The sequence below is a fragment of the Erinaceus europaeus genome, chromosome 10, assembly GCF_950295315.1.
Source record: "Erinaceus europaeus chromosome 10, mEriEur2.1, whole genome shotgun sequence".
In the NCBI taxonomy this organism is placed as follows: Eukaryota; Metazoa; Chordata; class Mammalia; order Eulipotyphla; family Erinaceidae; genus Erinaceus; species Erinaceus europaeus.
In genome coordinates, this window is record NC_080171.1 from 98,922,917 (window position 1) to 98,941,666 (window position 18,750).

General features: G+C 42.0%; 1 protein-coding gene across 15 annotated transcripts in view; it reads left to right on the forward strand.

Annotated features, from left to right (window-relative positions):
* Positions 1-18,750, forward strand: part of RALGPS1 (Ral GEF with PH domain and SH3 binding motif 1) — a 353,198-nt gene that overhangs the window by 19,774 nt on the left and 314,674 nt on the right. The window contains exon 3 of one of the 15 annotated variants that reach the window (XM_060200191.1): positions 18,301-18,349. The exons of the other annotated variants lie outside the window; for them this stretch is intronic. The gene's annotated coding sequence lies outside the window, so the exon portion shown is untranslated. The remainder of the gene's footprint in view (positions 1-18,300; positions 18,350-18,750) is intronic. 15 annotated transcript variants of the gene reach the window in all.

The following is an 18,750-nucleotide window of genomic DNA, read 5'->3' on the forward strand; positions in this document are numbered from 1 at the left end:
TGGAGGGGGAAGGCCAGAGCCACTGGTTAAAAAAATTAAATTAAAAAAATGGAGCAATGACAGGTTAAGTAGTACAGTGGAAAACCACAGAAAACATTGCATAATAGAAGATAAAAATAATAGAACTTTTCTCAAGGGAATTTTAGTGGTTGTGAAGAAGAGTTTCAAAGGATTTCTGTATTAATAGCTGGAGATGGTATGGCTTAGAAAGGAAGAGAAGGCAGGGATCATAGGAAAAAATGGGCAAAAATGTAAATAGGTAGGTAGATAGTTGTAGAAATAATAGTCAACCAATATCTGTGACCTTGGGAGAACTACTGCAGTTTCCAGTGGAGGGGATGGGGGCACAAAACTCTGGTGGTGGGAGTGGTGTGGAATTCCTTTCTCGATTTTTCTCTGTCCTATCCAACAACAATAACACAAAGGCAACAAAATGGGAAAAATGGCCTCCAGGAGCAGTGGATTCATGGTGCAGGCACTGAACCCCAGCAATAACCTTAGAGACAAAAAAAAAAAATACCTGATTTTTTTCAACTCTAAAGTCTCATTTTCATGACTTGTTCTGTCGCACAGCAGCCTTTTGTTAAATATGTTTTTGAATGATTAGAATGAAAATCAGCCAGTCAGTTCCTGGCTCTTTCCATGGCCAGTCTAAACATAGTAATAGTAACAATACTATTACCAAATAGTGAAGATTTAGTGCAATTTCAATGAGGAGCTTTATAAAACTTGATGAAATAATGATAAAGTGATGATACCAAGTGATAAACTTGATAAGGTGATGTGCATCTGAAAAAATAAGTTGGCAAAATGTTCATATTAAAATTATATTTGTTATTGTTTTATTTATTTATCATTGGATAGAGACAGAGAAATTGAGAGGGGTGGGAGATATAGAGAGGGAGACAGACACCTGCAGATCTACTTTACTTTTGAAGCTTTCCCCCTGCAGGTAGGGACCAGGGGCTTGAACCCATGTCCTTACATACTGTAGTGTGTGCGCTTAACCAGATGCACCACCACCTGGCCCCCTTAAAATTATATTTATTATAAAAAATAATGCCTATTTAAAAAAACCAAAAAAATATATGTATCTCAGTGAGAGCGACAGAGAGATCAGAGCATTGCTCAGCTTTGGCATGTGGCAGTGTTTGGGATTGAACCTAGATCCTCAGGTATGAGTTCTCTACTCTAATGCTGAGATATCTCCCTGACCCTTATTATTATTATTATTATTTTTTATTTATAAAAAGGAAACATTGACAAAACCGTAGGATAAGAGGGGTACAACTTCACACAATTCCCACCACCAGACCTCCATATCCCATCCCCTCTCCTGATAGCTTTTCTATTCTTTAACCTTCTGGGAGTATGGACCCAAGATCATTGTGGGATGCAGAAGGTCTGGCCTCTGTAATTGCTTCTTCGCTGAACATGAGTGTTGACAGGTCGATCCATACTCCCAACCTGTTTCTCTCTTTCCCTAGTGGGGAAGGGCTCTGGGGAATCGGAGCTCCAGGCAACATTGGTGGGGTTGTCTGTCCAGGGAAGTCTGGTCGCATCCTGCTAGCATCTGGAACCTGGTGGCTGAAAACTATTATTATTTTTTAAGGTAATAAAATTTTCTTTAATTTCCTAGGTTCCTGTCCAGTTCAATAAATGTTTTGAGTTTCCATTGTTGAAGGAGTGCAAAACTGAATATCTATTATGACAACCTTTTTTAAAAAATTCAATGACATTTTCTTTAAAAAAAATGTATTTATGAGAGAGAGAGATTGAATACCAGAGCATCACACATGCAGTGCTGGAGATCAAACTCTTTTTTTTTTTTTAATTTATTTTATTTATTTTTTCCCTTTTGTTGCCCTTGTTTTTTTTTTTTTATTGTTGTAGTTATTATTGTTGTTGTTGTTGTTGGATAGGACAGAGAGAAATGGAGAGAGGGAGGGGAAGACAGGAGGAGAGAAAGACAGACACCTGCAGACCTGCTTCACCGCCTATGAAGCGACTCTCCTGCAGGTGGGGAGCTGGGGTTCGAACCGGGATCCTTATGCCAGTCTTTGTGCTTTGCGCCACCTGCGCTTAGCCCGCTGTACTACAGCCCGACTCCCAAGATCAAACTCTTAACTGTACTACTTCACATCCCACAATATTCATTTTTCTAAAAAAAATCACTTTATTGGGCGAATTAACGACTGATCAGACTGTTGTCACATGTATACAGTTTGTCTCCTTGTGATCGGCATCTGCATACCACACCCACAACCCATTGACACATTCCTCCACCATAGTACACTGGATCCCTCTTAGAGTGCTTGGAACCTCTTCCATATTTTCTCTTTCTTTGTTTCTTAAGTCCAAGCTGTAAGTGAAGTCACACAGTATTTGCCATTCTTCTGGCTTATCCATGATATTCTTCATTAATTCTTATTCTTTTCTTATGAGGGAGTCATTTCCATAAGTTGGGGTATAATTGACAGAAACTAATAAAAATAGAAGTGAGACAAGTTTCTCTCTCATATGTGGTATCAGGGATTAATCAGCTCAGAGCAGGTATGGTCAGAGACTCAGATTCTTTGTATCTTGTTCCATCATGAGTCAGTCTGGGGAATGACTTCAAGTTCACTCTTACTTCATGACCTGAAATAGCTGCTGGAGGTCTAGCAGCCAACACCTTTGAGGGTCACTTTCCAGAAATTGCTTGTGGTACTTTTTACATCCCATGAAACTGCTCCTGGTTAATGGCCATACCTAGTAGCAAAGGAAGCTAGAAAGTATAATTTATATGCAGAGGAGCCATGTGTCTTCCTAAAACCTCGAAGTTCTATTACTGAGGAAGAAAGGATTATGAGTGGGGCACCACCCTCACCATTACTAACCCCATGCAGCCAGTATGAGTTTCAGAGTAAATGAGATTTGCCCAGTACATAGGAGTAGTTGAGCCTTCAAAACTACCTTCCTTTCTTTCTTTCTTTCTTTCTTTCTTTCTTTCTTTCTTTCTTTCTTTCTTTCTTTCTTTCAGATTTTATTTATTTAGTAATGAGAAAGATAGGAGGAGATAGAGAGGAAGAACCAGACATCACTCAGGTACATGTGCTGCCGGGGATTGAACTTGGGACCTCATGCTTGAGCATTCGATGCTTTATCCACTGTGCCACCTCCCAGACCACACTATCAAAACTTTATATGGGGTAAAAAATGTACTAAGCCCATCTGATGCTTAGATGAAAACATAAAAATGGGTGAATGGATCAAGAGTGACTTGCTTACTTATATAGGATCTTAAGTCTTGAGATGTCAGGTGTTGCATAGCAGCAAAAGAAAGACTGATTATTATATTGTTAGGTCATTTGGTTTTCAGTGGTGAGAAGAGTAAGATTTTTTATATTTATTTATTTATTTCCTTTTTATTGTCCTTGTTTTTTAAATTGTTGTAGTTATTGTTGTTAGATAGGACAGAGAGAAATGGAGAGAGGAGGGGAAGACAGAGAAGGGAAAGAAAGATAGACACCTGCAGACCTGCTTCATTGCCTGTGAAGTGACTCCCCTGCAGGTGGGGAGCCGGGGGCTCAAACCGGGATCCTTACGCCGATCCTTGCGCTTTGTGCCTTGTGTGCTTAACCCACTGCACTACCACCCAACTCCAAAGAATAGGTTTTAACTACACATTGTAGTGGATTTCAGGTGAGTTTGAGTTGAGGGACCAAATCTTTTTATCCTTTTTTTAAAATTTAATTTAATTTAATTTTTTAATTTTTTATTTAAGAAAGGATTAATGAACAAAACCATAAGGTAGGAGGGGTACAACTCCACACAATTCCCACCACCCAATCTCCATAACCCACCCCCTCCCATGATAGCTTTCCCATTCTCTAGCCCTCTGGGAGCATGGACCCAGGGTCATTGAGGGTTGCAGAAGGTAGAAGGTCTGGCTTCTGTAATTGCTTCCCCGCTGAACATGGGCGTTGACTGGTTGGTGGGGTCTTCAATCCAGGGAAGCCTGGCCAGCATCCTGGTGGCATCTGGAACCTGGTGATTGAAAAGAGAGTTAACATACGAAGCCAAACAAATTGTTGAGCAATCATGGATCCCAAGCTTGGAATAGTGGAGAGGAAGTGTTAGGGAGGTACTCACTGCAAACTCTAGTGTACTTCTGCTTTCAGGTATATATTTTGCAGTAGTTTATGGATACGTGTGAACGAGGGACCAAATCTTAAAGATGAAAAGATATGTATTGAGCTATAGTGAATTCTCAAGAGAGAAGTGCTATAGAATCCAGGGCTGAGAAGGATTCAGGAGACTTTCCCTGTCTACTTTATGCACTTAAAAATATTTTATTTATTCATTTAGTATTTATTTTACCAGAGCACTGCTCAGCTCGGGTTTATGGTGGTGGGACCTTGGGCAGATATGAATGCTGTGCCTTTTGGTCCCAGCTGAGAAACACTGAGTTTGGGAGACCTACTTTTTAAAAAAAAATTTATTATCTTTATTTATTTGATAGAGATAGTCAGATATAGAGAGGGAAGGAGAAATAGAGAGGAAGAGAGACAGAGAGACATGCAGGCCAGCTCATCACTTGTGAAGATTTCCCCTTGCAGTTGGGGACTGGGGATTTGAACCTGGGTCCTTGAGCATTGTAGCATATACACTTAACTAGGTGCACCACCACTCAGCCCCCCCTTTCTTTAAAAAATATTTATTTATTCCCTTTTGTTGCCATTGTTGTTTTATTGTTGTAGTTATTATTGTTGTTGTTATTGATGTTGTTGTTGTTGGATAGGACAGAGAGAAATGGGGAGAGGAGGGGGAGATAGAGTGGGGGAGAGAAAGATAGACACCTGCAGACCTGCTTCACCGCTTGTGAAGCGACTCTTCTGCAGGTGGGGAGCCAGGGGCTCAAATCGGGATCCTTGAGTTGGTCCTTGTGCTTTGCGCCACCTGTGCTTAACCCGCTGCACTACTGCCCGACTCCCAGCCCCCCTTTTTTAATAAGTAGTAAACAAGCCTTGCTTAATGTCTGAGCAAGGCATTGTCTCATCCCTCAAGGCAGCTCACTGCAAGCACAATCCGGTGGTCAGGACCTGGCCTTGGCATATCTGATAAGACATCTGGGTAAGACTATTGGGCTCTGAGTGTTCCAACAGGTGATGGGCAAGATTTAATGGGGTTAACGTGTAGAGTGCATATCATAATATGAGCACATTGAGAAGATTAAAAAAAAAGATTGATTTATTCATTTATGGGAGAGTAGGAGAGGGAACCAGAGTATCACTCTGAAACATGCAATTCTGGGAATTAAACTCAGGAGTTTATGCTTGAGAGTCCAGTACCTTATTCACTATGCTACTTCCCAGGCTGTGCATTGAGAAGATTTTGATCAGTGTTATCCCTTAGGATGCCTATGGGCTCCAGAAAAACAGACCCAGTGATGTTATGGTCTGTGGTTAGCCTCTATGCCTTGTTTTCAGAGTTTTAGACAAGACTGAAAAATATCCTGTATTTGACTCTGGGGAGACAGAAAGGGAGGAATAGGTTACCCCTCAGTTGCTTGTGAATGACTTTTGCCTTCGTTTACACTTCATGGTCACAATAAATAAATTAAAATGAAGTAGAAGCCAAGATGAGAGGGCTAAAGAAGTTAACTAAAGAGAAGTCACAGTTAGTGATGGCCACAATGTTGACCCTTACTTACCCCATAGGCTCACCCAAGAATCTCTGCATCCATTAGGGCGAATAGAGAGGGAACCAACATATGTTATATCTAGCACATTTAAGGATGGTCAGATATGAAAACTAATATTACAGAGCACCCACAAAAAAGATCTGGTGGTATAAAGGGAGATAAGTAGGGGATATAGGAGGTAGGAGAGCAAGGTCTGAGGGCAAGTTTCCCAACTTTTACTAAGTAAACCAAAGTAAGTTTCAAGTATTCGCTCTCTCCCTCCCTCCCCCCCCTCTTCCTTTCAGAGAAGTCATTGATACTATAAAAGATGAGATGATGAGTCAAGAGATGAAAAAGGAACTTGTTGATTTAAAGAACACTAAGAAACAAATTACATATGTCAGCACTTAATATTTGTAGCACTGCAGAATGTCAAGGGAATGTCAAACTACTGATCTTGAGAGGGACAGAAAGCATCCCCAGAGGATAGATAAGTTTGGAGAGTAGAACAGATAGACTTCCTCAGTTTTTCTGAGGAAGGGCTTCCTCAGTTTTTCTGAATTAAACTATGATCCAAACCTGTATATTCTGAGGGCTTAAGGTGATGCTCAGCTCTAATGATCAGTGGTGCTGAGGGTTGAACCTTGACACCTCTCCAATACAAATCCCATGCACTACCACTGTGATATCTCCCTATTTCCCTAAGGGTTTATCATAAACTAGGCAAAATCTGCCAGTTAACATGTGAGATATCCAAGTGAAGGTGTTTTGTTTAATATCAGGAGTTGAGAGGATATCATTAGCATCCAGGCAGAATAAATGTTCAAAGAAAAAAAATCAGAGTGGACTAAGAATTGTTTAAAGAAGGAGTCAGAAGAGCAATGGGAAGGCTGGGGAGATAGCATAGTGGTTATGCAAAAAGTCTTTAATGATGAAGGCGCCAAAGGTCTCAAGTGCAGTCCCCAGCTCCATCATAAGCCAGAGCTGAGCAGTGCTCTGGTAAGACAAACAACAAACAAATAGAAGAAGCAAGCGATAGAGCAACACTCATCAAGTTTTCAGAGAACAGGTTTGCCACCCAAGAATTTCATACTCTGCCAAGTTTGAGTTCTCATTTGGCAGTAGTAGAAAATTCATGCAAGTTATGCCAAGATACATCTTATGTGTATCTTTTGCTACACCCACACACTCTTCTTGGGGAGGAAATCACTAGAAGGCGTTCTGTAGCAACTGAGAGTCAAAATAGAAGACTATGAATGGGCACGTCAGAGTTTGAGAGGAGTGGCATGAAGATATGAAATTATTTCTAAATTGTGATTATGATTGCAAAGTAGAATTAAATGGTGATGGAAAGAGGTGACACTAGCCATAGTTAACAGAAAAGGCAAGAATAAAATTCCAGTTGAAAGTAGAGATTGTGATTGTCAACATAGTGAAGAACTATACAGACGTGAGGGTTAGAAAATTTTAAGACTGGCTCTGTGCCCTCCAGTATGTTTGAAATACCATTTCTAGCTAAAGAAATGCCATACAGTAATATCGGGCGCCTTCATTCATGGTTATTAGGGATGGTATCATCTTTTCAAATGTCTCCTGTCTTCCCCTCCTCTCTCCATTTCTCTCTGTCCTATCTAACAACGACGACATCAATAACAACAACAATAACTACAACAACAATAAAAAGACAACAAGGGCAACAAAAGGGAAAATAAGCCAATAAATAAATAAAGCAAGCAGGCAAACAGTCACATGACTGGGGAGGCGCTCAGCTGGTAGAGCACGGGGCTTTCATGCCTGAAGTGGTGCTTTGGTTGTTTCTGCTTCATGTGACTCTCTCTCTCATATGTAATAAATAAAACATATTTTAAGAAGTTACAGTCAGCTCTGGTTTTTACTTATTTTTATGAAAGAGAGAGAGAAAGTGTACCAGAATACAGCTCAGCTCAGCATGTGGTGGTACCAGGCATTGACCCTGCAACTTCTAGCACTTGAAACTTGAAAAGTCTGGTGTACTAGCTCCTCTGTCCCAGATTAATTTATTATTATTATTATTATCATCATCATCATCATTAAAACTGTATTTATTAATGGAGGGGACCAGAGTATCACTCTGACGCATGTGATGCCAGGGATTTTGAGACCTCGTGCTTTTTAAAAATTTATTTATTTATTTAAAAGAGACATTAACAAAATCATAGGATAAGAGGGGTACAACTCCACACAATTCCCACCACCAGATCTCCGTATCCCATCCCCTCCCCCTGATAGCTTTCCTATTTTTTATTCCTCTGGGAGTATGGACCCAAGGTCATTGTGGGTTGCAGAAGATGGAAGGTCTGGCTTCTGTAATTGCTTCCCCGCTGAACATGAGCATTGACTGGTTGATCCATACACCAGCCAGCCTCTCTCTTTCCCTAGTAGGGTAGGGCTCTGAGGAAGTGGAGCTCCAGGACACACTGGTGGGGTCGTCTGTCCAGGGAAGTCTGGTCGGCATCCTGCTGGCCTCTGGAACCGGGTGGCTGAAAAGAGAGTTAACATACAAAGCTGAACAAATTGTTGAATAATTATGGACCTAAAGGCTGGAATAGTGCAGATGAAGTGTTGGGGGGGTCCTCCATTTTATAGATAGCTAGTAGGCATATTTTAGTTATATTTCAAAAGGCCAGCTCTTGAGTCACTACCTTCACTACCTTCTGGGCTGTGATAATTTTTTTCAGTCAAGTTAATGTATAGCCTAAACAGGCAGTATATAAAGTCTATAGTAGACCTTAACATACACTCCTCATTCACTGACTGACTAAGCAGCTTGCTGTCCTCCAAGCTCCTTTTATTGGCAAGTGCCCTATATAAATTGACCATTTCCCACCATATAACCCAAGTTGTAAGCATTCTGTTGATATACAGCTTTTTCAACCAATCTATAGGTTTAGAAAGAAAACATAACTAAAATCATTTAGAAGGTAGGTGGAAGACTTCAAAGAGAGGGCGTCAAAAGAAGTGGAGGGTGCTGGTAACGTCATCTTATAGGATGGAGCGTGGAACAACTCTGTGTTGATGGTAGGAAGTAAATGTATTAAGGTTTTATTAATGCATTATTGAATATGATTCTGCAATATCTTGTCTGTAATTCCAAAATCCTAAGGGTTCTGCAAAGTTGGGAATCTGTTTACAAAAATTTACCCGATTTTAACTCACTCTGTGATAAAATATCGCCATTATAACATGAGACTATAGCTTTTGTCTATCATGCTGCTGAGAATATTCATACCTTTTTTCTGAAGAAATGTAAAAATGATTTTAATTTTAGGGTCTACTCTGACATTCTATGGGTGTCATTTTTTTTAATGTAATGTATAGTCTCCATAAGTTAGCACTTTTCTTAAATATGGACAGTTTAGAATTCTGACACTTATAACTTCTGGGGTTTTGTTTGTTTTTTAAACTTTTAATTAGTGCTTTAATAGTGATTGACAAGACACCACGCCCACTACCAAAGTTCTGTGCCCCCACCCCTCGATGATAACCACCATAGTTCTCCCAAGGTCTTAGATAAGAGTTGACTAACTTTTTTTTTTCAGTTTTCTGTGTTCCCCAGATGAGTGAAATAAATGGGTCATTAAAATTTTTTTATAGGGAGTCGGGTGGTAGCGCAGCAGGTTAAGCGTACATGGTGCAAAGTGCAAGGACTGGCATAAGGACCCTGGTTCCAGCCCCCGGCTCCCCACCTGCAGGGGTGTCACTTCACGAACAGTGAAGCAGGTCTGCAGGTGTCTTTCTCTCCCCCTCTGTCTTCCCCTCCTCTCTCCACTTCTCTCTGTCCTATCCAACAATGATGACAACAATAATAATGACAACAATAAAACAAGGGCAACAAAAGGGAATAAATATTAAAAAAAACTTTTTATACTGTATTATCTCTAGTCTCTTTTCTTCTCTCTTTTTATTCCACCAGGGTTATTGCTAGGACTTGGTGCCAGCACTGTGAATCCACTGCTCCCAATGGACATTCTCCCCGCTTTTCATTTTTACTAGATGGGACAGATAGAAATTGAGAGGGGAGGGAAAGATATAGAGGGGGAGATAGAGAGAAACATCTGCAGACCAGTTTCACAGCTTGTGAAGCATCTCTGCAGATGGGGATCGAGGGCTCAAACCTGGGTCCTTGTGCATGGTAATGTGTGACAACACATTCTTTTCTCTATGCTTAATTATGTCTAGATACTCAAATACCATAGTGCTACAATTCCAACAGTATTCGGCACAGTAACATGCTGTAAGGTTGACAGCTTAGGAGCAACATATAGCCTAGGTGTGTAGGGGGATTTACTGTCTAAGCTTGTGCACATATGACCCATGACATATGCACAATGATGGAATTTTCTTTTTTTTTTTTTTCCTCCTCCAGGGTTATTGCTGGGCTCAGTGCCTGCACCATGAATCCACCGCTCCTGGAGGCCATTTTTTCCCCCCTTTTGTTGCCCTTGTAGCTTCGTTGTGGCTATTGTTATTGCCCTTGTTGACGCAATTCGTTGTTGGATAGGACAGAGAGAAATGGAGAGAGGAGGGGAAGACAGAGAAGGGGAGAGAAAGATAGACACCTGCAGACCTGCTTCACCGCCTGTGAAGCGACTCCTCTGCAGGTGGGGAGCCGGGGGCTCGAACCGGGATCCTTATGCCGGTCCCTGCGCTTTGCGCCACATGCGCTTAACCCACTGCGCCACCGCCCGACCCCCAATGATGGAATTTTCTAACCATGCATATCTTACAATATACCTCCATAATTAAGCAGGGGATGACTGTATTTGCTTTACTAGGAATGACTAAAATGGAAAAAAGAAAAAGAAAGAAAAGAATAAAGATCACACTATTGGCAAGGTACGGAATGACCCTGATGGGAGTGCAGATTGGTTATCCACTTTGGAAAACTTGTTTGGCATCATCTACCAAGGCTGGACATGGGTAGTGCTGAGATGGTGGGTGATAGAGAAGGCAGTTCGTGGTGTTTTTAGGAGTTCTTGATCAGATAATCTCTGGAGGGTTTTCCTCTATTGGTTGTATCAAGGTTTTTTTTTTTTTTTTTTTTTTTTTTTCCTGTTTTGTTTGTTTTCCCCTTCTCTGATTCTTTCTTGTGCAAAACTCATTGTTTTTATCCTGGCCTGCTGTCCCTCTTTTACTCTCAGTAGTCAGAAAATAGATGTTCTGTGGCTGACTGCTTAGCCGGGGTGGTTAGGTACTCTCCCTTCTCTCAACCTGCCAGGTCCCCACACCTGTTTTCCCACAAGCTCTTGTCCTGTTTTCTCAGCTCAGCTCTCCTCCTTACTTTAGTCATCTTCACTTTAGATGCTGACTCAGAAAGGGCCAGCTTGGATCGAGAAGATAACTCACCTGGGAAGTTTTCATGCTTTGCCAGTCATGCACATGTTCCAGGCTTGAGCCCAACTCCCCACCCCAATGGAGGCAGCTTCAGTGCTGTGGTATCTTTCCCCCATCTTTCTGTTTTCCTATTGGCTGAAAAAGTAAATCTGGTGCTGTAAAGTATCAGGGATGACAAAAGACAAACACTAGAAATGGCCACCACATTGTGAGTTATATTTGACCTTGGGAGGATTGGGTGAAGGAGTATGGAGACGAATAAGATGTGATTTTTTTTTTTTTGAAGAGAAATTGAGAGGGGAGGGGAAGATACACAGGGAGAGAGAAAGACACCTGCAGATCTGCTTCACTGCTTGTGAAACAACCCCCCCCCCCCCCGCAGGTGGGGAGCCGGGGCCTCAAACTAAGATGCTTGCTTGAGTACTTGAACTTCGTACTTTGTGCGCTTAACCCGCTGCACCACTGCCCAGCCCCATGATGATTGTCTTTTTTTTTTTTTTAAGATTTTTAAATTATATTTATTTATTTATTTTCCCTTTGTTTTTGCCCTTGTTGTTTTATTGTTGTTGTTGTTATTGATGCCTTCGTTGTTGGATAAGACAGAGAGAAATGGAGAGAGGAGGGGGAGACAGGGAGAGAGAAAGACAGACACCTGCAGACCTGCTTCACCGCTTGTGAAGCGACTCCCCTGCAGGTGGGGAGCCAGGGGCTTGAACCGAGATCCTTATGCCGGTCCTTGTGCTTTGCGCCACCTGTGCTTAACCCGCTGCGCTACCGCCCGACTCCCGATGATTGTCTTTTAAGTGAAGACAGTCAGTCTGTTGTTGAACCCCTTCTGCTCTTGTCTCTATGTTGTTCCCACCCCATTTTATACCTCTTCTAAGAATGCTTTTCCACACTCCCAGGTCATTAGAGCTCTCCTTCTTTTGATCTCTAATGACAGTTTTTTTAAAATTTTAATTTATAAAAAGGAAACATGACAAAAACCATAGGATAAGAGGGGTACAACTCCACACAATTGTCCCCATCAGAACCCCGTAGTATCCTATCCCCTTCCCTGATAGCTTTCCTATTCTTTATCCCTCTGGGAGTATAGACCCAGGGCCATTATGGGGTGCAGAAGGTGGAAGGTCTGGCTTCTGTAACTGCTTCCCCGCTGAACATGGGTGTTGGCAGGTTGATCCATACTCCCAGCCTGTCTTTCTCTTCCCTAGTGGGGTGGAGCTCTGGGGAAGCAGGGCTTCAGGACACATTGGTGGAGTCGTCTGCCCAGAGAAGTCCAGTTGGCATCATGGTAGCAGTGGCCCAAGCTGCAGACTGACTGTTAGGGTTTTTTACTCTATTTTAATTTGTTGTTACTATTAGCATATACACGCAGATAATTGTTTTACCATGTTTTCATGGCCTTGGCCCTGAATGCCTTACCCAGAATATCTGTACTGCATTATATTGTTTTCAGTGTACATTATACCTCCTGCCTTATCCTTGACTATAAGTTCTTTTAAGGCAGGGACTGTGACTTAGTACTCCATTCAGTGCCTTGCTTACTGCTTCATACACAGTACATGTTCACTGACAATTACTATTAAAACTGACATGGAATCTTTTGGCTCCCAGTCAGTGTCCATTCCTTTGTGACCATAACCCTTAGGACTTCTGAGAACATAAAAGAAAGAGGCAGAGCTTGTTTGCCTAGAAGGATCATAGAAGATTATGCTCTGGTAGGAGCAGTTACAATATTAAAAGCTGAAATAGTACAATATATATTTTAAAGATTTCCCTCGTAACTCTGTTCATATCAGCCCATCATAAAAAGTGAGGCAGAAGGTGAAATTTCTGATGCTTTCCCATCTTATTTGATTTGTATGACTAAACTGCTGGACAAGTAATTCATACTTATCAGTGAGTAAAACTAATATGTCAGTGGGATTCGTTTTCCTAAGGAGGATGTTGGAAATACTTGATGGCTTAAAGGTAATGATCCTATGAGAAAACTGAAACTTAAAGTGTTTCCTTGAAGTCACACAGAAAGTAAGTGGCAGAGGTGAGATTTGGCTCTCTGTTGGTCTTGTTCTGGAAACAGAGTTCCTCTCCACTATCTTTTTTAAAATTTAAATTATATATATATATATATATATATATATATATATATATATATATATATATATATATTTTGCCTCCAGGGTTATTGCTGGACACAGTGCCTGCACCATGAATCCACTGTTCCTGGAGGCCATTTTTCCCATTTTTGTTGTCCTTGTTGTTAATATTGTTATTGTTGTCATTGCTGTTATTGTTGCTGGATGGGACAGAGAAATCAAGAGAGGAGGGGAAGACAAAAAGGGAGAGAAAGTTAGACCTGCAGACCTGCTTCACCGTTCGTGAAGTGACCCCCTGTAGGTGGAGAGCTGGGGGCTTTGAACTGGGATCCTTATGTCGGTCCTTGCACTTCATGCTGTGTGTGCTTATTAACACATGTGTGCTTAACCCACTGCCCTACCGCCCAGCCCCCTCCACTATCTTTTAAGTTTGATTAGAACTTGATGCCACTAGTGGAGCCCTAGCTGTTTCACTTGCTTCATCTGTTACTGGAGCAACTTCCTGATTTGCTAATCTCAGAGGATCTGGGCAGGATGGTTCCCAGGCCATTGCAATTGAGAGAGGTCTGTTCTTCCATCATCACAGGTGAACCAAAGTACAGAGAATCTGCAGGCAGGACCTATGGATCCTAGTAGGTTAGCTGCCTTTTAGCTTCCTTTTTCCATGTTAGGTCTGGCTTCTCCCAATAGCTATATCTATTGCTTTCCCCATGTGAGATCTACCGCTCTGATCACTTGGGAATGGGCTGGAATGCAAGGAATCAGGAGTAGCAAAGGACACGTTCTTCAAGAGGGCCTGTTACTGAATGTGTTGAAGGTCTGTCTGGAGGGAGCCCAGGAAGGGACCCAGACTGGAGGAATTGTTAAGGCAGGTCTCACCCACTTCTGCCTGCGGCCCTCTGGGCGACAGCCTACACATGGGTGCTGCCTGAGTGGAATCTGAGCTTGAATCTAGGGCCACTGCTTCTCCTGCAGTAATCAGCCCCTACTGTTTGACCACTTCTTCCTCCTCTCCTAGTGATGCGGGGATGTTTGTATCTGTCAGAGCAGCCCTCCTTGAAACACCTTCATGCAGTCCTTGAACCTTTCTTTGGGCAGCAGAACCAGGTGGCTAGGGTGCTGCTGGCAGGAATTAAAAATCACAGTCTTGCTCTGATATGTTCCTTCCTTCCATAGTAGGCCGAGGGAGTAGCCTGTTCACTTCAGTTGAAGCAACAGGCCATGCTGGAGGTGGGGGAGAAAATAAACATATTGGATCAGTTTCCTAGTGCTAAGCACTGTGATTAACACTCCACAGAGGTGACCTCAGTGTAGGGACTTAGTGCAGATAAAGTGCTTGGACAATTGTCTGGCACCTCCACTACTTCAAAGTACCAGCTTGTGCTGTAAGGAAATCCTCATACAGCCCCGTGAGATGGGTGCAGTCCCGTATCCCCTTTTCCCTAAGGGGAAGTGGAAGCTTAGAGGCCCATGTCTGTCATCACATAGGTGGTAGGTGGCAGAGTGAGCATAAACCTGTATCTGCTGGACTTCGGTGTCCTATTCCTCTGAGGGTGAATGAGAAGATGTGACTTCTTTTTTTTTTTTTTTAATATTTATTCTCTTTTGTTGCCCTTGTTTTATTGTTGTAGTTATTGTTATTATTATTATTGTTGTTGTTGTTGGGTAGGACAGAGAAAAATGGGGAGAGGAGAGGAAGACAGAGAGGGGGAGAGAAAGATTGACACCTGCAGACCTGCTTCACCGCTTGTGAAGTGACTCCCCTACAACTGGGGAGCTGAGGGCTCGAACCAGGATTCTTACTCCGATCTTTGCTCTTTGCGCCACCTGTGCTTAACCTGCTGCACTACCGCCTGACTCCCTTAAATTAAGATTTAGAGAGAGAGGGAGAGAGAAAAACAGAGCATCACTTTGGGGATCAAACTTGAGACCCCACTGCCCAGGAATCTAACACTCTGTCTACTTTGCCACCTCCTAAACTGTGAGACAGATGTGACTCTTGTCTCTCGAAGCTTCTGGTTTAGTAGATACTCAAAGTAGTGGCAGGTGCTACCATGGGCTGAGCAGAGACCACATGGAAGAGCCATGTCTCTTCCCTTTAGACATGGAGTATGCCCCATTTTCTCGGACGAGGCCCTACTTTATAGTTTCTTTGCACATGCTCATTAGAGGGTACGGATGTGGTTGCTGCTTCCTGCCAGACTGCAGAACCTTATCCTGCAGGCACTCCCATTGAGCATGGGCAAGCTTCTTCACTTTCAAGTGTGGTGACCTGAGGTTCCGTGTTGCCTGACCCACCATTCATATCACTTCTTTCTAGAAAATCAGTATGTCTTAGCTGTTCCCATAGGACTGCTCCATTGCGGTTACTCATAAGAGTGGAAAACTATCATTGAATGTCCAAGTTGAATGAGTAATTCCCACTGTGAATCTGCCACTCCAGCACACCAAGCAGTGTTTGCCCATTTCCTTTTTCAGTTCCTTTACACCGGCCAGATAGGCTTTATTACTTATTATTTATTTTTTATTGTCTCCAGGGTTATCGCTGGGGCTTGGACATTTTTTCCTTTCTTCCTTCTTTCCTTTCTGTTTTTTTCCTTTCTGATTTTTATTAAATAAGAGAGAAATTTTGAGGGGACAGGGAGAATGAGGGACACCTACAGACCTGCTTTACTACTCGTGAAGTGTTCCCCCTGAAGGTGGGGATCAGGAGCTCGAACCCTTGTCTTTGCTTTTGGAAATGTGTGTGCCTAACCAGGTGATCCACCCCACCCCCCATAGGTTTTTATAATACTATGCAGCTCACTATATCTTTTGAAAATGAGATTGATCATTTAGGACATGGTCACCAGGTGGCGCTGCAGCACCAGATATGTGACTTCAGCCTCCTAAGTGTTGAGCCATCCACATGCACGCAATGAGATAGATGTGTCACTACCAGGCCCGAGATGCTTGTCTTTGGAAGTTAATTTTATGTTTTCTTCCATAAATATATTGCTTATAATTTTTTAGTACTTAAAAAAAAGAAATAAAATAAGACTGAAGTGCAAACAGTAGAGATCTGATCAGCTCTGGCTTATATGGTGTTATGGGGATTGAACCTGGGACTTTGGAGCCTCAGGCGTGAGAGCCTCTTTGCATAACCATTATGCTATCTACCCTCACTCTCTATGTCACTTTCTTAGTGAGGATTCTTTTTTTTTTTTAACCAAAGTGCTGCTCAGGTCTAGTTTATAGTGCTGGGGACTGAACCTGGGACTTTTTGTGCATCAGATATGAAAGGAAATATCCTTTTGCAGAATCACTGTGCTATTTCCCCAGCCCACACTGATGACTCTCCTTTTCCTCATGAAAAATAATAGCTTACTGGGCTGAGGGCACAGTATAATGGTTATGCAAAACATTTTCATGCCTGAGGCTGTTAAGATTCATAAGCCAAAGCGAGCAGTGGTCTTTCTTTCTCTCTCTCTCTTTTTAAATATTTTATTTATTGGATAGAAACAGAGAAAAGTTGAGAGGAAGGGGGGAGAGAGAAGGAGAAACACAGAGACACTTACAGACCTGCTTCACCACTTGTGAAGCTTTCCCCCTGCAGGTGGGACCAGGGGTTTGAACCCGGATCCTTGAGCACTGTAACATGTGCGCTCAACCAGGTGCGCCACCGTCCGACCCCTCTTTCTATATCTCTAAGTGAAACAAAATAAAATCTTTTTAAAATTATAACTCATCCCCAGTGCACATCCCCTTTTCCTTTTTTTTTTTTCTTTTTTCTCTATCACTTAGGACTAAGTGACACACCATCCATCTTAGTAAATACTTTATTTATTGTTTGCTTCCCTAACTAGGATGTGCTGGTGTATACATGACCTTTTCTTCATTGCTTTGTCCACTTAGAACAGTGCCTGCTACCTACCAGATTTTCAGCAAATACTTGTTGAATGAATAAGAATGGAAATGTCCTGAATTTTTTATTTAGAAAAAGAAAACATTGACAAAATAGGATAACATAGGATAAGAAGGGTACAACACCACACAATTCCCACCGCCAGAACTCCGTATCGCATCCTCTCCCCTGATAGCTTTCCCATTCTTTATCCCTCTGGGACCATGGACCCAAGGTCATTGTGGGATGCAGAAGGTGGAAGGTCTGGCTTCTGTAATTGCTTCCCCGCTGAACATGGGCGTTGGCAGGTTGATCCATACTCCCAGTGTTTCTGTCTTTCCCTAGTGGTGTGGGGCTCTGGGGAAGCGGAGCTCCAGGGAAAATGCCCTGAATTTATGGACATCCTTCTTTGTAAATACATTCTGATCTACCTCATCCTTTTAAATGGCTGCTTTGTGTCCTATAAAGTGGATGTACTTGAGCATCCTATGCTGAGTCACACATACGATTTTCCAGTGTTTCTTTGCTTTTTTTTGTCAGTGGTCTTCCTAAACTTCTCTGTTTTCTGATTTCTTTGCTCACATGTTGGGTTGAATGCTTTACAGACATCTTCTATAGTACTCACACCTATGAGAAAGACAGTGGTTTGCCTATTTGCAGGTGAGATAGATCAGTGAGGCTCAGGACAAACCCATGCCCAAGGCCACAAGTCTACTGACAATTGAACCACAGGGTTTTTTTTTTTTCCTTGCTCTTTTTTTGGGGTAGGGGTGGGGGAGGGGGGTCTTCATATATAATGATAGTACATCATCATTTCCCACATGATTTCATAATATTCTTTCTCAGTGTATTAATTGTCTTCATCTTTTTTCAAGTCTTTTCTATTGCAATGGGTTTATTTCTTTTCCACCCAGTTATTAGGTTGCTTTTTTTTCCTTGTGGAATTTTCTTAAAATGCATGGAAGCTTTTTAATCTGATGTAGTTCCATTTGTTTGTTCTTTGTTTCATTTCACTTGTCCTTGCTTGGGGTTGAGTCTTTGCTTACACCTTTGATGTCAGCAAAATGTACTTTATTATTATTTACTATGTACTTTATATTATTTATTATGTACTTTATTATTATTTACTTTTTTTTTTTTTTACTAAATTTTAAAATTATCTTTACTTATTGGATAGACAGCCAGAAATTGAAAGGGTAGGGGGAGATAGAGAGAGAGGGAGAGAGACAGAGAGACACGTGCAGCCCTGCTTCATCACGTGCAAAGCTTTCCCCTTGCAGGTGAGAACTGGAGGCTGGAACCCAGATTCTTGAGCATTGTAATCATCAGGTAAGCCACCACCCGGCCCCTATCTGTGCACTTTATTGTTTCAGGTGTGATACCCAAGTCTTTAATTCCTTTTGAGTTAATTTTAGTGTACTCCCTGGACTTTAAGATTAAATAGTTACTGAGGGTTGAAGAAGGTTCCTGGTGTGGCTGCCATACTCACAAAAAGGAAATGTGACTTCTCTGGCTTCTGGGATGGAAGCGTGCCCACAGTTACACCCAGGGTGCCTGGGATGTCTCAGATAGACGGCCCAATGTTTCTCAAGTCCTTTTCCAAACTTCCAATTATGCCTGGCCCTCCCTTCTCCCTGAAATTTGCCTCCCTTCCTTATGGAAAAAAAAGTCAGGTCTTACCAACTAATGAGTGCAAGGAGAGAATCTGCCTATTTTCTGCAGCCTTATTT